The sequence below is a fragment of the Haliotis rufescens genome, unplaced genomic scaffold, assembly GCF_023055435.1.
Source record: "Haliotis rufescens isolate VD_foot unplaced genomic scaffold, xgHalRufe1.0.p SCAF_15, whole genome shotgun sequence".
NCBI lineage: Eukaryota > Metazoa > Mollusca > Gastropoda > Lepetellida > Haliotidae > Haliotis > Haliotis rufescens.
Genome location: NW_025963835.1, coordinates 1,724,901 through 1,742,578, shown reverse-complemented (window position 1 = coordinate 1,742,578; position 17,678 = coordinate 1,724,901). Strand labels below are relative to the sequence as shown.

The following is a 17,678-nucleotide window of genomic DNA, read 5'->3' as shown; positions in this document are numbered from 1 at the left end:
CAATTGTTTAGTCATCATCACCGGGAAAGCTGGCATTTTGATAAATATTTTGTTGTTTATGTGAGAGTGTCCTTCAATATTTTTTATGTTTATGGAGGTATAAACATAAAGACAGATGTGTATCCTGCATGCGTGGTTTAATGTGTGTATACCAGTTTTACGTTTAAACCCCATAAACGCATATTGCGGACATATTGCGGCAACTAAATGGATTGGGTGGTCAGACTCAGGGACTTGGTTGATATCATATCCCAATAGTGTGGGTTTATGCCCATGATTCAATTACTTACATACCTCCATCATACGGCTGGAATTTGTTGAGTGCAGCATTAAACAACAGACTCAATCAACTCCGGACATGAAATGTGTGCTCTTTCAACCCGCTCTTGACATGCATAATTCATACCAGATATCAATTCTTTACAAACTTAACATTTGTTGCAATGCAAAAGATGTGACATGCCTTTAAATACATATATGTCATTTATATTCATATTTATGTTTCCATGTACTGAAAATATATCTGATTTGTCAAAATGGTTTATCTGCATGGGGCAATACAAATATAGACGAGACATGTTGAAGTTATGCTCCCTTCATCAAATGTCAATGTGTGTCCTCAGTACATGATATGTCTCAATAAACAAGAAGATAAATCATACAGGCAACATATTTTTTATTAGTAGGTTTTCAGTTATTTTTACCCAAAATTCAATGTAGCATTGAAAATATATACAAAATTCAAACTTACCATTAATAAATGAAAAATCTTAATTTGGGAAAGCATTAAGAATAGTGTTGGACACTACAGTGATCACTCGCTACCTTCGGGGTCCAAATAATTGATGAGCGTGATAGATGATCAGTGGTTTAACGAAGGTTGAGTCGTAGGTGGTAGATGACCATCAAAACAGTATACATGTTCTGCCTACCTAACACTATCTACGTTGCACATTTCAGAGTTTCAAAAAAGATTAGAATAAAAGTTATTTATGATTCATAGGGTAAAAACAGATTAATCGAGTATAATTTGCGCTTTAAAAAAACCCAACACATCGTATCCCTTCAGGTGAATAAGCAGCTAGATATATAACAAACTTGGTCAATATAAGTATGAAATTAGATATAAAACATCACTAGACATGATGATTTACCATTTAAAATGTATTTCCTGCTCTCCAAGGCATTGTTTTATATGCAGAGATTAAGATTACCGTGTGTACTTTCTTGTAAACTAAGCCAGAAATAGCAATCAGCTATGCACACGTTTCCTCCCAATCTACCGGTGATTCAGTTAAAACCCTGACTACTGCCTGGATCCACTACCATGATGGCTAGCGGGATCCATCACCCTGACTACTGCCTGGATCCACTACCATGACGGCTGGCGGGATCCATCACCCTGACTACTGCCTGGATCCACTACCATGCCGGCTGGCGGGATCCATCACCCTGACCACTGCCTGGATCCACTACCACCATGGCTAGCGGGATCCATCACCCTGACTAGTGCCTGAATCCACTACCATGCCAGCTGGCGGGATCCATCACCCTGACCACTGCCTGGATCCACTACCACCATGGCTAGCGGGATCCATCACCCTGACTACTGCCTGGATCCACTACCATGCCGGCTGGTGGGATCAATCAGATTAAAATATATTGAGCACAATATATTTTGAAAAAAAAATGGAACATGCACATATACCAAATTTCATGACAATTGGAATGAAAATGGCTTAGTAATGACCTGAGATATGTTTATCAATATGGAACCTCTTGAAGAAATTTAGGTGTCATGATAGGAGGGCATAGGCATGTAAGTTTTTGCTTCATTGGTCCATGGTTTCTAATGAGGAAATGTTTACAGTCGAAGCTACTGCCAACAGACAACCAGTCCATACATAAGCTCACTTGACTTTAAATAACATGGGTATAACATTTGATTAATATTAATAAATAAAACAACCTTGTTTTCGCTGGATTCTGCTAATATGTGGGTTCAATGTTAACATATTTATCATAATTAATTATCTCACATACTTTTGTGGGTATCCACAGCAGACTAGAAGCAACAGTTCTTTTCATATATCATTTTCTAATTTTAATTTTTAGAGTGATTTGTTTTAATTTTTACTGCCTTGCTGGTAAAGTATGTTACACTTGTCAAGTCCAACTCATGTTTTTCTAGAGTTGTAAATCATCGGAACAAAATCCAAAATGTAATACTTGTTATCTGTCTCACCAACATGCAATCATGATATGTGATGTTACGGGCCATTGAATGTGGAATGTGGAAAGATTATGGTTCTATAGCTGTATTTGGAACTGTTTCCAGGATATTACACAACGCAGCAACATGCATCCAGTACACACAAAGGTATAGAATGGACACAGAGAAAAAATATTGATTCCTGAGGGACACGCAATAAAATTTATTGTTCCAAATTCTTGACAAAAAATATGAAGCTTCCGTAATCATGAAATCTTACAGCATGGTACACTACACCATTTCATAACAGATCCCTCATACTTCCTGTAAGGACACTTGAGACTAATTATTGGGGTCCCCTTGACCCTCAGTCTTGTAAGTCATGGCAAAACCGTGAGTTTCATTAACTAGGGATAATCCCCTTTTGATTAGTTGAGGACGCATGATAATGTTTCATCACATGTACCGGTACTAATTCAGAATGTTATTCACCAACGATTGATGTCACTGAGAAACATTGGGATGAAATAAGCTTTCAAATGAAGTATTATTTCACCTGCATTTAACTACAAATTTCCTTTGTTTAAACATCATTATCACAGATTTCCAATGGTAATTGTATCCTATTTCAGACAACATAAGGTAGCTTCACACGGCTAAATTCACAATACAAACACCCATAACCAATTTGTATTCTCACTGATCTTTCAAAACAAAATAGGATTTTGCAAACACTTTGTTCATGTGAAACAGTGTGATTGTATTGGTGAGTGAGGCCTGTAATTTTTTATTAATTGGTTTTCCAAAAACATTGGCCAAGAATTCCATTTAGGTGTTTGGAAAAAAATTATACAATTTACAACACACCCACATTTCTGAGAGCTCCGACAAGGGATTGTACTCACATGTTACACCATCACAGAAGTACGATCAAAAATGATAGAAGAAGACAACAGATTGATTTTTGGTAAGCATAAAGTTTTACATATGCATTATTTACAATTTCTTACATACACCGGTGATAAAATCTCATAGGATTTCATTTCAATTAATTATTAAACAGAGTCGGCTAAAAAAATTAATTGTCAAAAGTCATATAATTGATTTTCTAATTTCAGGGTGTTTTCGTCTGTCAGTCTCATAAACAAACTGAAAATAACCATGAGGCCTAAGCTTTAAGAATGTGTTTGTGATCACTTTGCAACTCAAACTGAATGTCTTTCGGTGAAGTTAAATGCTCTCAACAGAAATAAGCCAATAGCCTTAACACAGTTTTAGTAATATTCCTGACACATCAATGGCCAATAACTAGTCCTATGCTAATGATTAAGAAATCATTATTTCAGACATTAACATAAAATCTGAATTTGAAACTATCCAAGCTTATAATTCTTGAAGGGAAGTGAGTCTTCACTAAATTTCTTTCTAATATTCTGTTTAATATAACTGGCACTGCTAAGCACTGCTAAGCAGGTGTCATGTTACTCACAGTTTGGACTAATTTGGCTCTCAATCATAACAATGATAATTGTGATGTGTGATTCTAAGTTTTCAATTGTAGTTATCATTGTTGAGCTGCTTCTACACTGAACCCTCAGATCAGTAAAGAAGTAACAAAACTGTTGGTTCCAGTTTACAAGACCTAGTAACATTTTTGTTCTAGATTATACATGTTATATGACCCACAGCATAAAGTGCAGTCTTCGTTCAAAGCTACCACAGTTATATCTCAGTTTGAACACATATGAATAGTCTTCACTGATTGCCATTGATTTTCTGCAGATCAATAATACATCTATTAAATTAGTTTTCCTCAGTTCAATAATACATGTTAGAATAACACTACTACAGTTCGATGACCCATTTGTTAGCATTATATGTCCACATTTCAATGTGTCAGCATTATCTTTGCACAGTTCAATGGTCCATGTGTTGGCACTATGGCACTATCTTTCCACATTCAATGGCCCATGTGTTGACATTATCTTCCTACATTCAATGGCCCATGTTTTGACATTATCTTTCCACATTCAATGGCCCATGTGTTGACATCATCTTTCCACATTCAATGGCCCATGTGCTGGCATTACCTTTCCACATTCAATGGCCCATGTGTTGACATTATCTTTCCACATTCAATGGCCAATGTGCTGGCATTATCTTTCCACATTCAATGGCCAATGTGTTGACATTATCTTTCCACATTCAATGGCCCATGTGTGACATTATCTTTCCACATCCAATGGCCCATGTGTTGACATTATCTTTCCACATTCAATGGCCCATGTGTTGACATTATCTTTCCACATTCAATGGCCCATGTGCTGGCATTATCTTTCCACATTCAATGGCCAATGTGCTGGCATTATCTTTCCACATTCAATGGCCCATGTGCTGGTATTATCTTTCCACATTCAATGGCCCATGTGCTGGTATTATCTTTCCACATTCAATGGCCCATATGTTGACATTATCTTTCCACATTCAATGGCCCATGTGTTGGCATTATCTTTCCACATTCAATGGCCAATGTGCTGGCATTATCTTTCAACATTCAAAGGCCCATGTGTTGGCATTATCTTTCTAATTAAATGACCCATGTGCTGGCATTATCTTTCCACATTCAATGGCCAATGTGCTGGCATTATCTTTCAACATTCAAAGGCCCATGTGTTGGCATTATCTTTCCACATTCAATGGCCAATGTGTTGGCATTATCTTTCCACATTCAATGGCCAATGTGCTGGCATTATCTTTCCACATTCAATGGCCCATGTGTTGACATTATCTTTCCACAGTTCAATGGCCAATGTGTTGGCATTACTTTTCCAATTTCAGTGGCCCATGTGTTAGCATTATCTTCCTACAGTTCAATGGCCCATGTGCTGGCATTATCTATCCACATTCAAAGGCCCATGTGTTGGCATTATCTTTCCACATTCAATGGCCCATGTGTTAGCATTATCTTTCCACATTCAATGGCCCATGTGCTGGCATTATATTTCCACAGTTCGATGGCCAATGTGCTGGCATTATCTTTCCACATTCAATGGCCTCTGTGTTGGCATTATCTTTCCACATTCAATGGCCCATGTGCTGGCATTATATTTCCACAGTTCGATGGCCAATGTGCTGGCATTATCTTTCCACATTCAATGGCCTATGTGTTAGCATTATCTTTCCACATTCAATGGCCTATGTGTTAGCATTATCTTTCCACATTCAATGGCCCATGTGTTGGCATTTTCTTTCCACAGTTCAATGGCCCATGTGTTGGCATTATCTTTCCACAGTTCAATTGCCCATGTGTTGGCATTATCTTTCCACAGTTCAATGGCCCATGTGTTGACATTATATTTCCATATTCAATGGCCCATGTGTTGGTATTATATTTCCAAAGTTCAATGGGTTATTTCCTAGCATTATTCTTCACAATTCAATGACCCATGTGTTACATAGATACCAATAGTACATTTATCTTCCGACCTTCAGGACAATGACTTCCTCATTGATAATATCAATGTACAATTGTGGGAAAAGACATTTAGGCAAGAAGTTGGCACCCCCATGGGCATCAACTGTGCTCCCCTTCTTGCAGATCTGTTTCTTTATCCATATGAGTCGGAATGGCAAGGTCAATTTAAGCAAAAAGTATAACTTAAGCTTCACGTATAGTGGTGATCTGATATTGTTCAATAACCATCAAAGAGCCAATTCCCTTCCATAGATTTACTCATTTACTGAACAAGGAATAAACGAGAGATTCAGCATATATAGCTGCAGAAATTCAATACCGTATATCGCTGTGTATAAGGCGACCCCACGTATAAGACGACCCCCCTGTACACGCCTTAAAAATCAACCCAAAATCCTATACTCCGTGTATAAGGCGACCGGGAATGAAACACATCACAAGTCTGACTGATATAGAAGATTTAACGTGCGCTTTCCGACTGTAGCGTATTTCGCACACGGACATCACAAGTTAGTTAGTTAGTTACTTTGGAGATTTAACATGCGCTTTCCGACTGATGCGTATTTCGCACACATCACAAGTGCGTACACAAACCTTATATATGCAATAAAAATATGTTTATCTTGCGTTGTTTTTTTTCTACAATGATAGGTCGCGTGTGTAACTCCAGCACACGTCGCCATTTCGTGTTTACACGGTACGACACCAAATTGGTGCCCGTAAAATAAAATTCATTTATGAAGTAATAACATATAAGAGACAATGGTGAGTAATTTAATCGCCAATTAACTATGTTGTAACTAACTAGGCTTATGTTTGCTTCACATTCAGCGTGTATATTCCACAATCACTTGTACACACCGTCTCCAACACTTGTTAATACAACTGTAAAAACAGCGGGAATTGATTTCAGCTTCACCGGTTATCACATGTTAGGTCACATGTGCAATATGCAAATGCTTACCGGTACTTCCGGCTCTCTGCTCACGGATGTTGATTGTTTTACCGTGTCAGGTGGTTTGACAATCTGCATCGAGGCGAGGGTCATTTCAACTTTATTTGCAGAAATTATTAAACTTTATTCAAGGAAAAGAGATACAAATCATGTTTATGTATGGAAATAGTTATTGGAACAGTTATTTAGGACGAAATGCGAAGTTTTATTGTCAAATGCTGGGCTGGCTATCGGACGCCGGTTGACATCGCCAGTGGAAAAAAATGTGAGATCTTTGACTCCGTGTATAAGACGACCCCCCTTCTTAGCCCCCCCATTTTAGGTACGAAAAACTCGCCTTATACACAGCGATATACGGTACACATTCCTGACTGCATTGTGTCACAAGTTTTGACTGGAAAAAACAACCAAACAAACAAATGTTGAGGTTCACTGACTATACCACTACACTTCTCTATAGTTTGTGTATGAATATATGAGGACATAGCAGCCTTGAAATAAAATCTAGAACAATGTAATTTGCTATCCTGTAAGGTATTACATTAATAGATAAATATATAATAAATAAATCGCTAGTGCGAACAAATGGGACTTTGTAAAGCATCAGGTGTCAGGCAACCAACAAGCACTTACTTTTTCAAGCAAATTGTATGAGTGGCAGGTGCTACAGGTGGAACAGGATATGCTTACCCTTAAGCGAACACCTGATGTCATCACTGTTTTCAGTAGTCCATTCACAAATTTTCACCACTCTTTTACTTTTTATGCCCATTGGAATCTGTTTGGGATGATTATTCTCTGGCATTGAAATTTTAAAAAACTGGTATTCAAGGTTGAAATTGTATATATTAGATCTATGTATCTATTGAGGATTGTGCGCTTTAAAACACATCGTAGATCTTTCAGCGAATTCAGGTGAATGAACAGGTATTACAAATTTGGTCAATAAAATATGAAATTTGATATAAAACATAGCTAGACATGATGATTTATGATTTAAATTGTATTTCCTGCTGTCCAAGCCATTTTTTCATATGCAGAGATCAAGATTACTGTGTGTATTACTCGTAATCTAAGCTAAACTAAATTTTCCCCTGATTCAAACTCAATAGCAGCAAACCTCAGTTACAGTTACCCAAATTCCCCCAAATTCAGCCAATTCTAGTCCTAGCAAAGACAAACCTTATCTTTCCAATGTGAAAGACAAAAACAAATTATGATGGCCATAAGAGCTATTCTGTAAATTATTGTCTTAAATCTATCTCAATGTTATCTTACAACACAACCTTAGCCAAGGGAGCTCTTTTGTGACTGAGGTAAAATATGATTGGGATTTTTTAGTGACGTCATCAATTATTCAGGGAATTTCCCAGATAGAAATTAATGTATGCATTTATCATGTTTATATATACAGATATTTACATATAGTTTTAAAATCTGCTCAGTAGCCTGAGGACTGTTGAATGATGGCATTGAAACCGTTGTGCAACGACTCTACTTGTTGTACCAACTTGAAGCATGCCCAAGGTACGTTCACGTTCCTCTGCTGTTAATCTTGGCCTTTACGTCTGCAGCAACAAGTGATGTGGCTTTTAAAAGTCTGTCTTTTATAGCCCTATTCTGCATGCTTCCCGTGAAACAAAACACGTTTTCCATGATGTGCACGCAATTTGTTGCGTTTTGGCGATTTCGCTCACAAAAAATTTAGGAATATGTTTTGACGAGCTGTTCTTCTTCATGCTTCGTCCAGAACGTCGTATATTACTCATTCACTTATATATTTTCATATGACTTAAGCCCGGATAAAAATATATCCCTTTTCATGGTGGTGCGTTTTCAATGCTGTTCAGTATATTTGCAGTGATCTTCTGAGCATCTAAAAACAGTTGAAAATCACTGATGCCCTAAAATCTCTTTTAAGAAATAAACACAGGACTTTGTAAATATCCTTTAATATTGAATGTATGTTTCCTTGTTATGTGTTTCCTTGAGACATGTTGTAATATATCTACTGTCAACTGTCATTATGTACGTTCTCACATCTTGTAAAATGGAAACATATCTACTAGCACAGCTCCAGATAACTTTTTGAGCAATTGAGTTTTTACTCGAAGGTTTTTATTTTAATTGGGTAATAACATTTTCCATTGGGTAACCATTATTTTTTCACTCATCTATTTATCACTCCATTGTTTTTTTCCCCAAATGAGCTAACATTTTGAGATTTCAAAAAAAACCATAAAATGATGTTTTATTTGTATATAAGGGTTCCAACTAAAGGCTTGACTGGGAAAGTAAATTAGCTCGTAATTGTGCTTCGGAAATTAGCTCCATTGTACTCATGCAGAAAAAGCTTCATTGAGTATTTACGCGGGATGTTTTTATACATTTGAGTTTTTCATTTAATGCATGCGTTTCTGTATGCAAGTTAATTGAAAGTAATTGGGTTTTGAATATTGTTTGGGGGGTATTTTACGCAAATACACAGCTTATCTGTAGCTCTGTACTAGGACAGGGAATTTGTGTATAACATCAGTGTGGCCACACGTCAAAAACAGATAGATTGCATCACACAATTGAGATACAATGACATGAATCTACCAAGTCAGCGAGCCTGACCACTTGATCCTGTTAATCGCATCTAATGACATGGATTGTTGAAGTTCAATTCTAACTGGGATCTTGTACTGGAAGTTTAAGGGAATAAAGCAAGAGAAATCATTTCAAATTTACAGGAAATCTCTGCTGAAAGCAAATTTTATTGTACAACTGATTCTATATCACCATCATGTTTCTTAAGCACTATCAAAATGTGATAATACCTGGTGTTCATGAACAGGTGAGCATATCCTGCCTACCAGTGTCACACATCACAAACACAAGCAAAAGGCAAGGCAAGTTTCACCAAACATAGGCACATATGGTACAAGTCAAAATAATTGCATCTAGAATAATTTTGGTCAGACTCACTGATTCGAAAGCAAACGTTTCTTCAGCATGTGGGCATCACATGATGTATGCACCATATAAAAAGTAGTTATCTCGCTTAGTGAGCTAATTTGCATGTTTATTGTATTGCGAGACCAACTTTATATGATTGGATTATCATATCAATAACACTTTCCATAACATGATAGCTATTTTTATGTATAATAATGCATGTACGCTAGATATTAGATAAACTATTACCAGTACAGTATTATCACATAAATAAAAAGAGCATAACTATATCATGGTGAAACAAACTCTTTAATCTATTTCAGAATAATACTAAATATCAATATCAATAAATCATGTAACAATCCTTTCATCAAGTGAACTCTACCAAGCTTTTCTTGATGACACTGACATTGTCAACGGGGCAAACAATGTTTGGCCATGGAGATAGTGTCTACACATGTTGTATTCAAGGTCTTTTGGAAATTGATGACAGTATATCATGAATAACAGATGTTGTCCTTTTCACCTTGGGACAATATGGCATTCAATGCACATGCAGTTCTATTGATATTGATTCCTGACTGTAGGTGTCTAGAGCATATTGTGTGTTCTGATCTCATGGGGGTTAGGACAGTACAGCTCAGTGAATGGAAATAATGTACCTTTGATATTTGTATTGTTAATATATCTTTATCAAGTTGCAAAGCTTCAGACACAGGAGAGCTTTGGATCAATACAATGCCTTTCAGATGATATGTCAGCAAACTTCCACTTGTTGTGAATAAAAAATTATTGATACATAAATGTGAACTTCAAATGATTTGTTTGTTTGTTTGTTTATTTGTTTGTTTCTTTCTTTCTTTGTTGTTTAACTCACCAATATTCCAGCTATATGACAGTGGTCTGTAAATAATTGAGTCTGGACCAGACAATCCATTGATTGACATCATGAGCATCGATCCATGCAATTGGGACATGTATCAACCATGTCAGCGAGCCTGACCACCCGTTCCCGTTAGTCGCCTCTTACCACAAGCATAGTCGCCTTTTACAGCTAGCATGGGTTGTGGAAGACCTATTCTACCCCGGATCTTAATGGGACCTAAGAGCATGTATGGTCATGCATTCTACCCTCGAATTTTCGAGGGTCTGCATGAGCAAGTGGTTGAGTGAAGGGGTTGATGAGAGAGTGAGCCACTTCAAGCAATATTCCCATATCACTTATGTCACATTGTACACATTAAAATTCTGACAATGATATCATTGGAGAATGCTCTAACCATTGAACCTACCTGCATTGAAAGTTAAATGTCTACTTTCAACAAGATCATAGTCCAGTTGGCGTTTCATGTGTGAACATGTTTCAATAAAAAATACTTCAGCAATAGCGCTATAACCATAGCCAAATCTTGAAACAGAATCATCCAAATATATCTAACAATATTCAGGAATGCATATTGTGATATACCCTGTTATTTCATCTTAAAAGTCCATCTGGAGCCTGAGAAAACTTTTCCAAGCATGATTCTCTCATTCAACACAAAATCATATTTCTCACCCAAGCGGAACTGTAGTCTGGTGACTGAATCTATTATGAAGGCAATTCTGTGTCTCAGGTGTCTTTCGTCTCACTTGACTCAATTTGAATAGCGTCTCACATAATGTGTCACTGTGTATACACTGACATCAGGTTAAGTACATCATATCACTGTCTTTGTGTCTGTACATACACAAAATACCTAGGAAGCAAGCACTTATCTTCAATGCAAAACTATTTCCTTGTTAATCTGGTTCCACACTTCTGTAATGCACGAAGAGATATCACATCTTAAAGATGTATTTTGCTGAATAATATAAAATGATATAATATTTTTTAGATTGGTTTGAATGTTATGCTCATGTTTAAAATCAAACAGTGAAATACTGTTTAGTGCACATTTATTTTCATAAAAATTCACCTTTTTGTGAAAGTGAAAATATAAATGATAACAGACTCATTCTAGGTCTTAAGAATTCTATAGTGGTCAGTACAAGCTGTAGTACAGTAAAATTTGTTGATAATGAACACACTTTTAATGAACTGACGGATATAACAAATTGCTTTTGGGGTCCCTGCCATTGGCTGTAATTTTTATTAAAATTAATGGATATAACAAACACATTTATAACAAAATAATAGATATAGCGATCTCACTTTGTGGTCCCGTGTGCGCTAGAAATGACAATGCTTATGTTTATAACAAACTTTCCATCTCTGAGTTGCTCATGTGTCACCAATCAGTGTATCAAAACATCCGTGTCCATGCTCGACTGTTCAAAGTGGAAATAAACAATTGAAGGCAAGTGATTAACTGGATTAAGTACTGACACCTTGTCCTCAATTTACACCCTCAATTAACAATAGTGTTTGGCTCTGGCCTTTGAAGTGGATGACCCGGGTTAGAATAGGTCTTCAACAACCCATGCTTCCCGTAGAAGGCGACTATGCTGGTCTTAAGAGTAAAACAGTGATTGACAACAGCCTTTGAAGTGGATATATTCTGTCTAGAAAATGAGACAACAAGAGTGAGGTAATTCAGTTGAAATGCTCATAACAAACTACAGTAATAGCAAATTAAAATTTGTGTTCCCTTTGAACTTGGTGTAACCATTGTTTACTTTACAAAAATTCCATGAAAAGTAGGTGGCAGAGCAGAGATAGAAATTTACCTTGAAAGTCTAGTAGCCTGAATAGTTGTTATGGGGACACCCCCAAAAGCATACAAAATTCTACCAGCCTAAGGATACCTTTAAGAACATCAACACTGGCTTGGGCTAGTGCTAATTTCTGTCCCTGCAGAATAAAGAACAAGACTGCTGTTCAACCTTGTACTGAATACATGTGACTTCAATGCCTATTTCCATAGATTTTACTGAATAATTATGGGTTTGCTCTGGTATATTTATAGACCTGCTCAAAGGTTGAATTCAACACAGCTGAAGCAAATGTGAATAAAAATTCACAAATGGAAATAAAAAGATTCTCAACTCATGTTTATATAGTTATATCTTATTGTGTTGGCTTATGTAAAGGTCTGAAGGTATCTTAATGGCAGCAGGACCAATAAAGAGGAAGACCCTTGAAAATTGATTTTACATTATTGCTCTGAATGTAATGTTATAATACTTAATCCTCGGAAATAATTTTGAACAAAATAATATTTTTCAAAGAAGGCTGCCACAGGCACGGTTTAGAATGCGAAAAAAAAACTTAGCTCAAGGCAGGTATTTTATTGGTGGTGAGGTGAAATGAGGTTTAATGTCGCGTTCAAGATCATTGCACTTATATAGCAATGTGCATGCATGTGTCTCTGTGTGTGGCAGCTGTACTAGTTTGGATGCATGCCAATTTTTTAGTGCTCGCCCACTGAGATACCATGCCGCAGTTTAACATGAATACCCTACTAAGACACAGTACACTGACTCCGAGCGACCTTCCGCTCTCCGGGCAGATGCTCTGTCCACAAGACAACAGCGGTGGTCTAGGTATTTTATGGAATAATTACCTGATTTGTGCCCAGTGAAGCAACCGATACTTCTGGTCCAGATCACTGGATGTCCTGAAAAAGAAATGTTTAGGTCATAAAACATAGTTTTGCTTCTCTTTTGAGAGATTACTAATACTATGGCAAGTCTTGAATCAGAGAGAGTAGAATGCATGACCATACATGCTCATAAGGCCCATTAAGAATAGGTCTTCAGCAACCCATGCTTGCCGTAAAAGGCGACTATGCTTGTTGTAAGAGGCGACTAACGACTAACGGGTGGTCAGGCTCACTGACTTGGTTGATGCAAGTCATTGTATCCCAATTGATGATCGATGGTCATGATGTCAATCACTGGCACTGGATTCAATTATTTACTGACCACCGTCATATAGCTGGAATACTTCTAGAGGCAGCGTTAAACAACAAACAAACAAACAAACAAACGTGCTCATAATCTTAGAACTGAATAGTTTATTCATTTTGCCCTCTTAGCAATCAAATAAGACAGGACAATACATTTCAACGATGAGATAATTGGCATCCACCCACCAGATGGCCATTCCATGGCATCAAGCGTACCACACTGGCACCATCCGGAATACCACTGGGTTTGGCATCCAGCCTACAAACACCCCGGTGTTGGCACCGTCAACAGCGACAAAAGGAAAAAGACATTCTGTTTCCAACGAAAAACAACCATCAAAGCTACAGATTCATTAATGAATACATGCCTCTATATGAACATGCATGCATTATAGTCGGAACTTTATACCACAAAAGCTATATTAATCTGTTAACACCAGAGACCATATAATCTATTATATGGTCTCTGTTAACACGTACAGTTGGAAATGTATGTTGTCAGTGGTTCCTCGCTGTTGAATAAATGTGTTTGATGTGCTTCTAATGAAGTAAATTCCATATTCCAAGTGTTCTTTATAGCAAATTTGGCCTTTTCTAAAATTATTTGTTGACGGCTGCGTGCAAATGTTTTGACTTACTTAAGCTTCCGGAAATGGTCCCAACATGAAGCAGACGAAAATAATTAGGTCACGTGACGGTAGCCTGATGGCTAACCCGCCACGTGACCAAATTTGATAGCAATAGATATATAAACAGATAAACAGCATTAAATTTTACAAACATTTATAGAAGTTTACATTTTCCATCAGAAAAACAATAGAATATATGTCCCCCACCGTTACCCGAACTCGGGGACCGTATTTCTCGAGTCGTTTATAGTGTCTCAGAGCGCGTGCAGTGTCAGAGGTCACAGGATGATGTTTTTTGTCAGCAGGTCACTTTGAAACTCGGATAAATATCGTCTCAAATGGAAACCAGGAAGGTATTTATACTATTTAGTTACTAATACGTTGTTAAGATATACTTTAGAAATGTTTACCATTAATATTGAATACTATCTAAAATTGTTGAAAATCACAGTCGCCATCCATCGTCTGCTTCGTTAACCATGTTTGGCAATAATATGTCACGTGACTATCATCATCCGGTGCCAACCGGTAAGAAAAACGTGGAAATGTTTTCGGGTCATCTCTTACGAGAATTACTTTTCGTTCGTATGTTGCCAAGATAGTCCTTTATGTTCTATCAGACACGTACGGTAGTTTGAGGCCATTATAGATCAAATTACAGTATTAATGACCTGAATAATGCCCAAAGGCCCGTAATAACAGAAACTATATAACGGCACAGAGGTAACTAGGTGAGGGGTCCCATTTTCAAGGCTTAATTGAAAATTATGTAGCTGGAATATTGCTGTGTTTGCTGACGATGCCTGCTGTGTATGCGGGACATTCACGCCTGACACTGACACAATCACATTTGTAAAGTTGTAGAGTGTAGTAATGTGGATATTGTGTGCATCTGGTATTTTGCAATAACATGAGAGTTGTTCACTCGCTCTGTGTGTGAGCCAAGAACAGAAGAATTGAATTCTCACATTTAATTAAATTTCCAGTCACTCATTCATAATTTGTTAATTACTTTACTGTTTTATTCGCATTCTAGAAGTTGGCGAGTGAGTAAGAAAACGTACAACTTTAAGGACAACAATTTCTAGATTGATGACAGTGTCAGAATCTACATCGAAACGCTGCTATATGCAGTAAACCTGAAGTTGTTGTCCATACAGATGTACGTTTTCTTGTTAATTACTGTTGGAAGTAAGTTAACTTCCACTGTATATTTATAAACAACAGCATTTGACAGTTGAGTATGGAACTTAATTTTGACACACATTGTTCGTGTAAAACATCATCGCAGAAAACGTACGACGCATCCCTTTTCGCTAACACCTGGTGTCTTCACTGATTTTCAAGGACCTAAGCATATCATTTTCACAACTATTTGGAATTTTGTTCCCAATGGAATCTGTTTCGGTGGCAAATCGAGACTGATTATTTTCTGGCGTTGACGTTTTATATTTGAAAGAGTGAGTGAGATAATATTTAACGTCGCATCGGCATTATTTCAGCCATAGAAAGAGCGAAAGAGAGATATTATGTTAATAACATTTGCCGTGACGAATGAAAAGCCATTTCAGGGCGGGTTGCCACAAACAAGTAGTTGTGACGGTGTATATCATGACTAGTCATGAAATATACCTTTGTAGATGTGTAAGCAGATGTTACAATGCTGTGTCATTATTTGATGGTGATTCATAAACACGCGCTTATGGAACAATCAATCGTTCAATGGACTTTATTTCATCAGAGATTTTGTATGGTCATTGGAGCAGGTTTGTCGCTTTTATTTAGGATTTGTCTGAAAGCTATCGTAGATGACCCAAGGAAAGGATGAACTTGTCCATGTCCAATTGTAACTACCTACAGGTAAGCCACGAAACGTTGAGTTGTGACCTGACACCCTGTATGACTATGTGTGAGGTCCGCCCACTGGCGCGTTCCAAGATAGGGGTACCGGGTGGTCAGAGACAAGTAGTACGATGGATATGTGCATGTCCTGTCTCGGCTAACAATTAGTTCTTGTCACACCGATCTCTTAACAGTCGTATGAGCAACACGTGCGCCCACGTGAGTGTAGTAAATTTCATCATCATGACATGCACGTGCACAACATGCGTACACCCTCTCTACCTGTTAAAAACCAAGTATGTTTGGCAAAATTCTGTGCACCAGATCCTTCTGCAATAAGTTCGTTTGGGCGCAGCTTAACATAAGTTAGGTATACATTGTTTTCGAAGTAAGGAGCAAGTCAGAATACCTTGAACATATAAGGGTCAGGGCTGCCAGATTGGGTAGTAATAGTCATGTGTAAGGGACCAGTTCCAACATGAATTCTTCCCAGTGCTTGGGGTGATCGGTTATGGATTAGGAGAGTTGATAGAAAACGAACCAAGAACATCTTGCCGAGGCAAGGGCGTTGACTGACTATAAAAGTCTAGTTTCCACCCGAACTAGACTAGAATTTCCAGGGACGAACGTAGCGCCACCAGTGGCTATTACAAGTTATGTTTCTTCTGTGTCCCTCCTATTGACCAATCAGATTCCATCTCTCATATCACTTGCATTTGCTTCAAATAAAATGGCGGTGCCCAGTCAAGATGACCTGACAGATGATTAAGGATTGTAATAAAACGGGTCTTACCCTGCAAAGTGCATCAAATTAATTGACCACCTTGATTAAAGATATGAAAATATTTGCAAAATATTTGTCGACGCCCAGTTGACGGTACGCATGCTTTACAAATCTTCCAGTCGACCGAAATCTGCACGTGAAATCCAAGTTGTTTACGAACCGGATTTCGATTTCGTTGCGCAATTTTGATTGGACTGTGCATATACTCGTTAGTCCAACCAAAATATAACTCCATAATCCCAGCCTAGTTCGGCAAGGGTGGAAATTTGGCTTTTACAGTCAGTTTACTCCCTTGCCTCGGGAAGATGGGCATGCTATGAACCAAGTAAACACTGAAATTGTTACGTAACAGTTGGTGGGCAGAGATATCATGATAGGTGTGAGTGTTATGTATACAAGCTCACGTTCGTAAAGAGATTTCCTATTAATTCAAAAGAAAATGAAACAATACATGTGCAGTGCAAATCCCTTTGTGAATATGATCTTGTATTGGTAATTGCATTGACCGCCATATTACACACTTATTTATAACTCTCATACACGTAACTGACATATTGTCAGTCAGCACAAAGCAATTTGAATAGCCCAAGCACGTTAAGAGCAATACTTCATTACAGCGTGACCAAGTTGACACAAACCTCAAAGAGATTTCCGAAAAACACCTGGGCAAATCCGACCCAAATTCAAACCTTCATAGAGTTAGAACATTCTTTCGCGAACACCTGAAATCATCGCTGATTTTTAGCGATCTGTTCATGTAAAATTTACTATTATTTTTCCTATTACGCCCAATGTTTCGGTGGGTAATCGATCGAGACTGGTTATTCTGGCGGTAACGTTTTATATTTAACTGTTTTCCCTGTCATTTACTACCAAACCAACCAAAACAAACTGTGTATAATGTTGACTTAATGTGGACAAGGCTCATCCCAGCACAGTTGAAGCGGTTCA

At 37.6% G+C, this 17,678-nt stretch overlaps 1 protein-coding gene across 1 annotated transcript in view; it reads right to left on the bottom strand.

The window, feature by feature from the left end:
- Positions 1–17,678, bottom strand: part of LOC124114062 — a 172,096-nt gene that overhangs the window by 138,170 nt on the left and 16,248 nt on the right. The window contains exon 2 of the mRNA XM_046474600.2: positions 13,128–13,181. The gene's annotated coding sequence lies outside the window, so the exon portion shown is untranslated. The remainder of the gene's footprint in view (positions 1–13,127; positions 13,182–17,678) is intronic.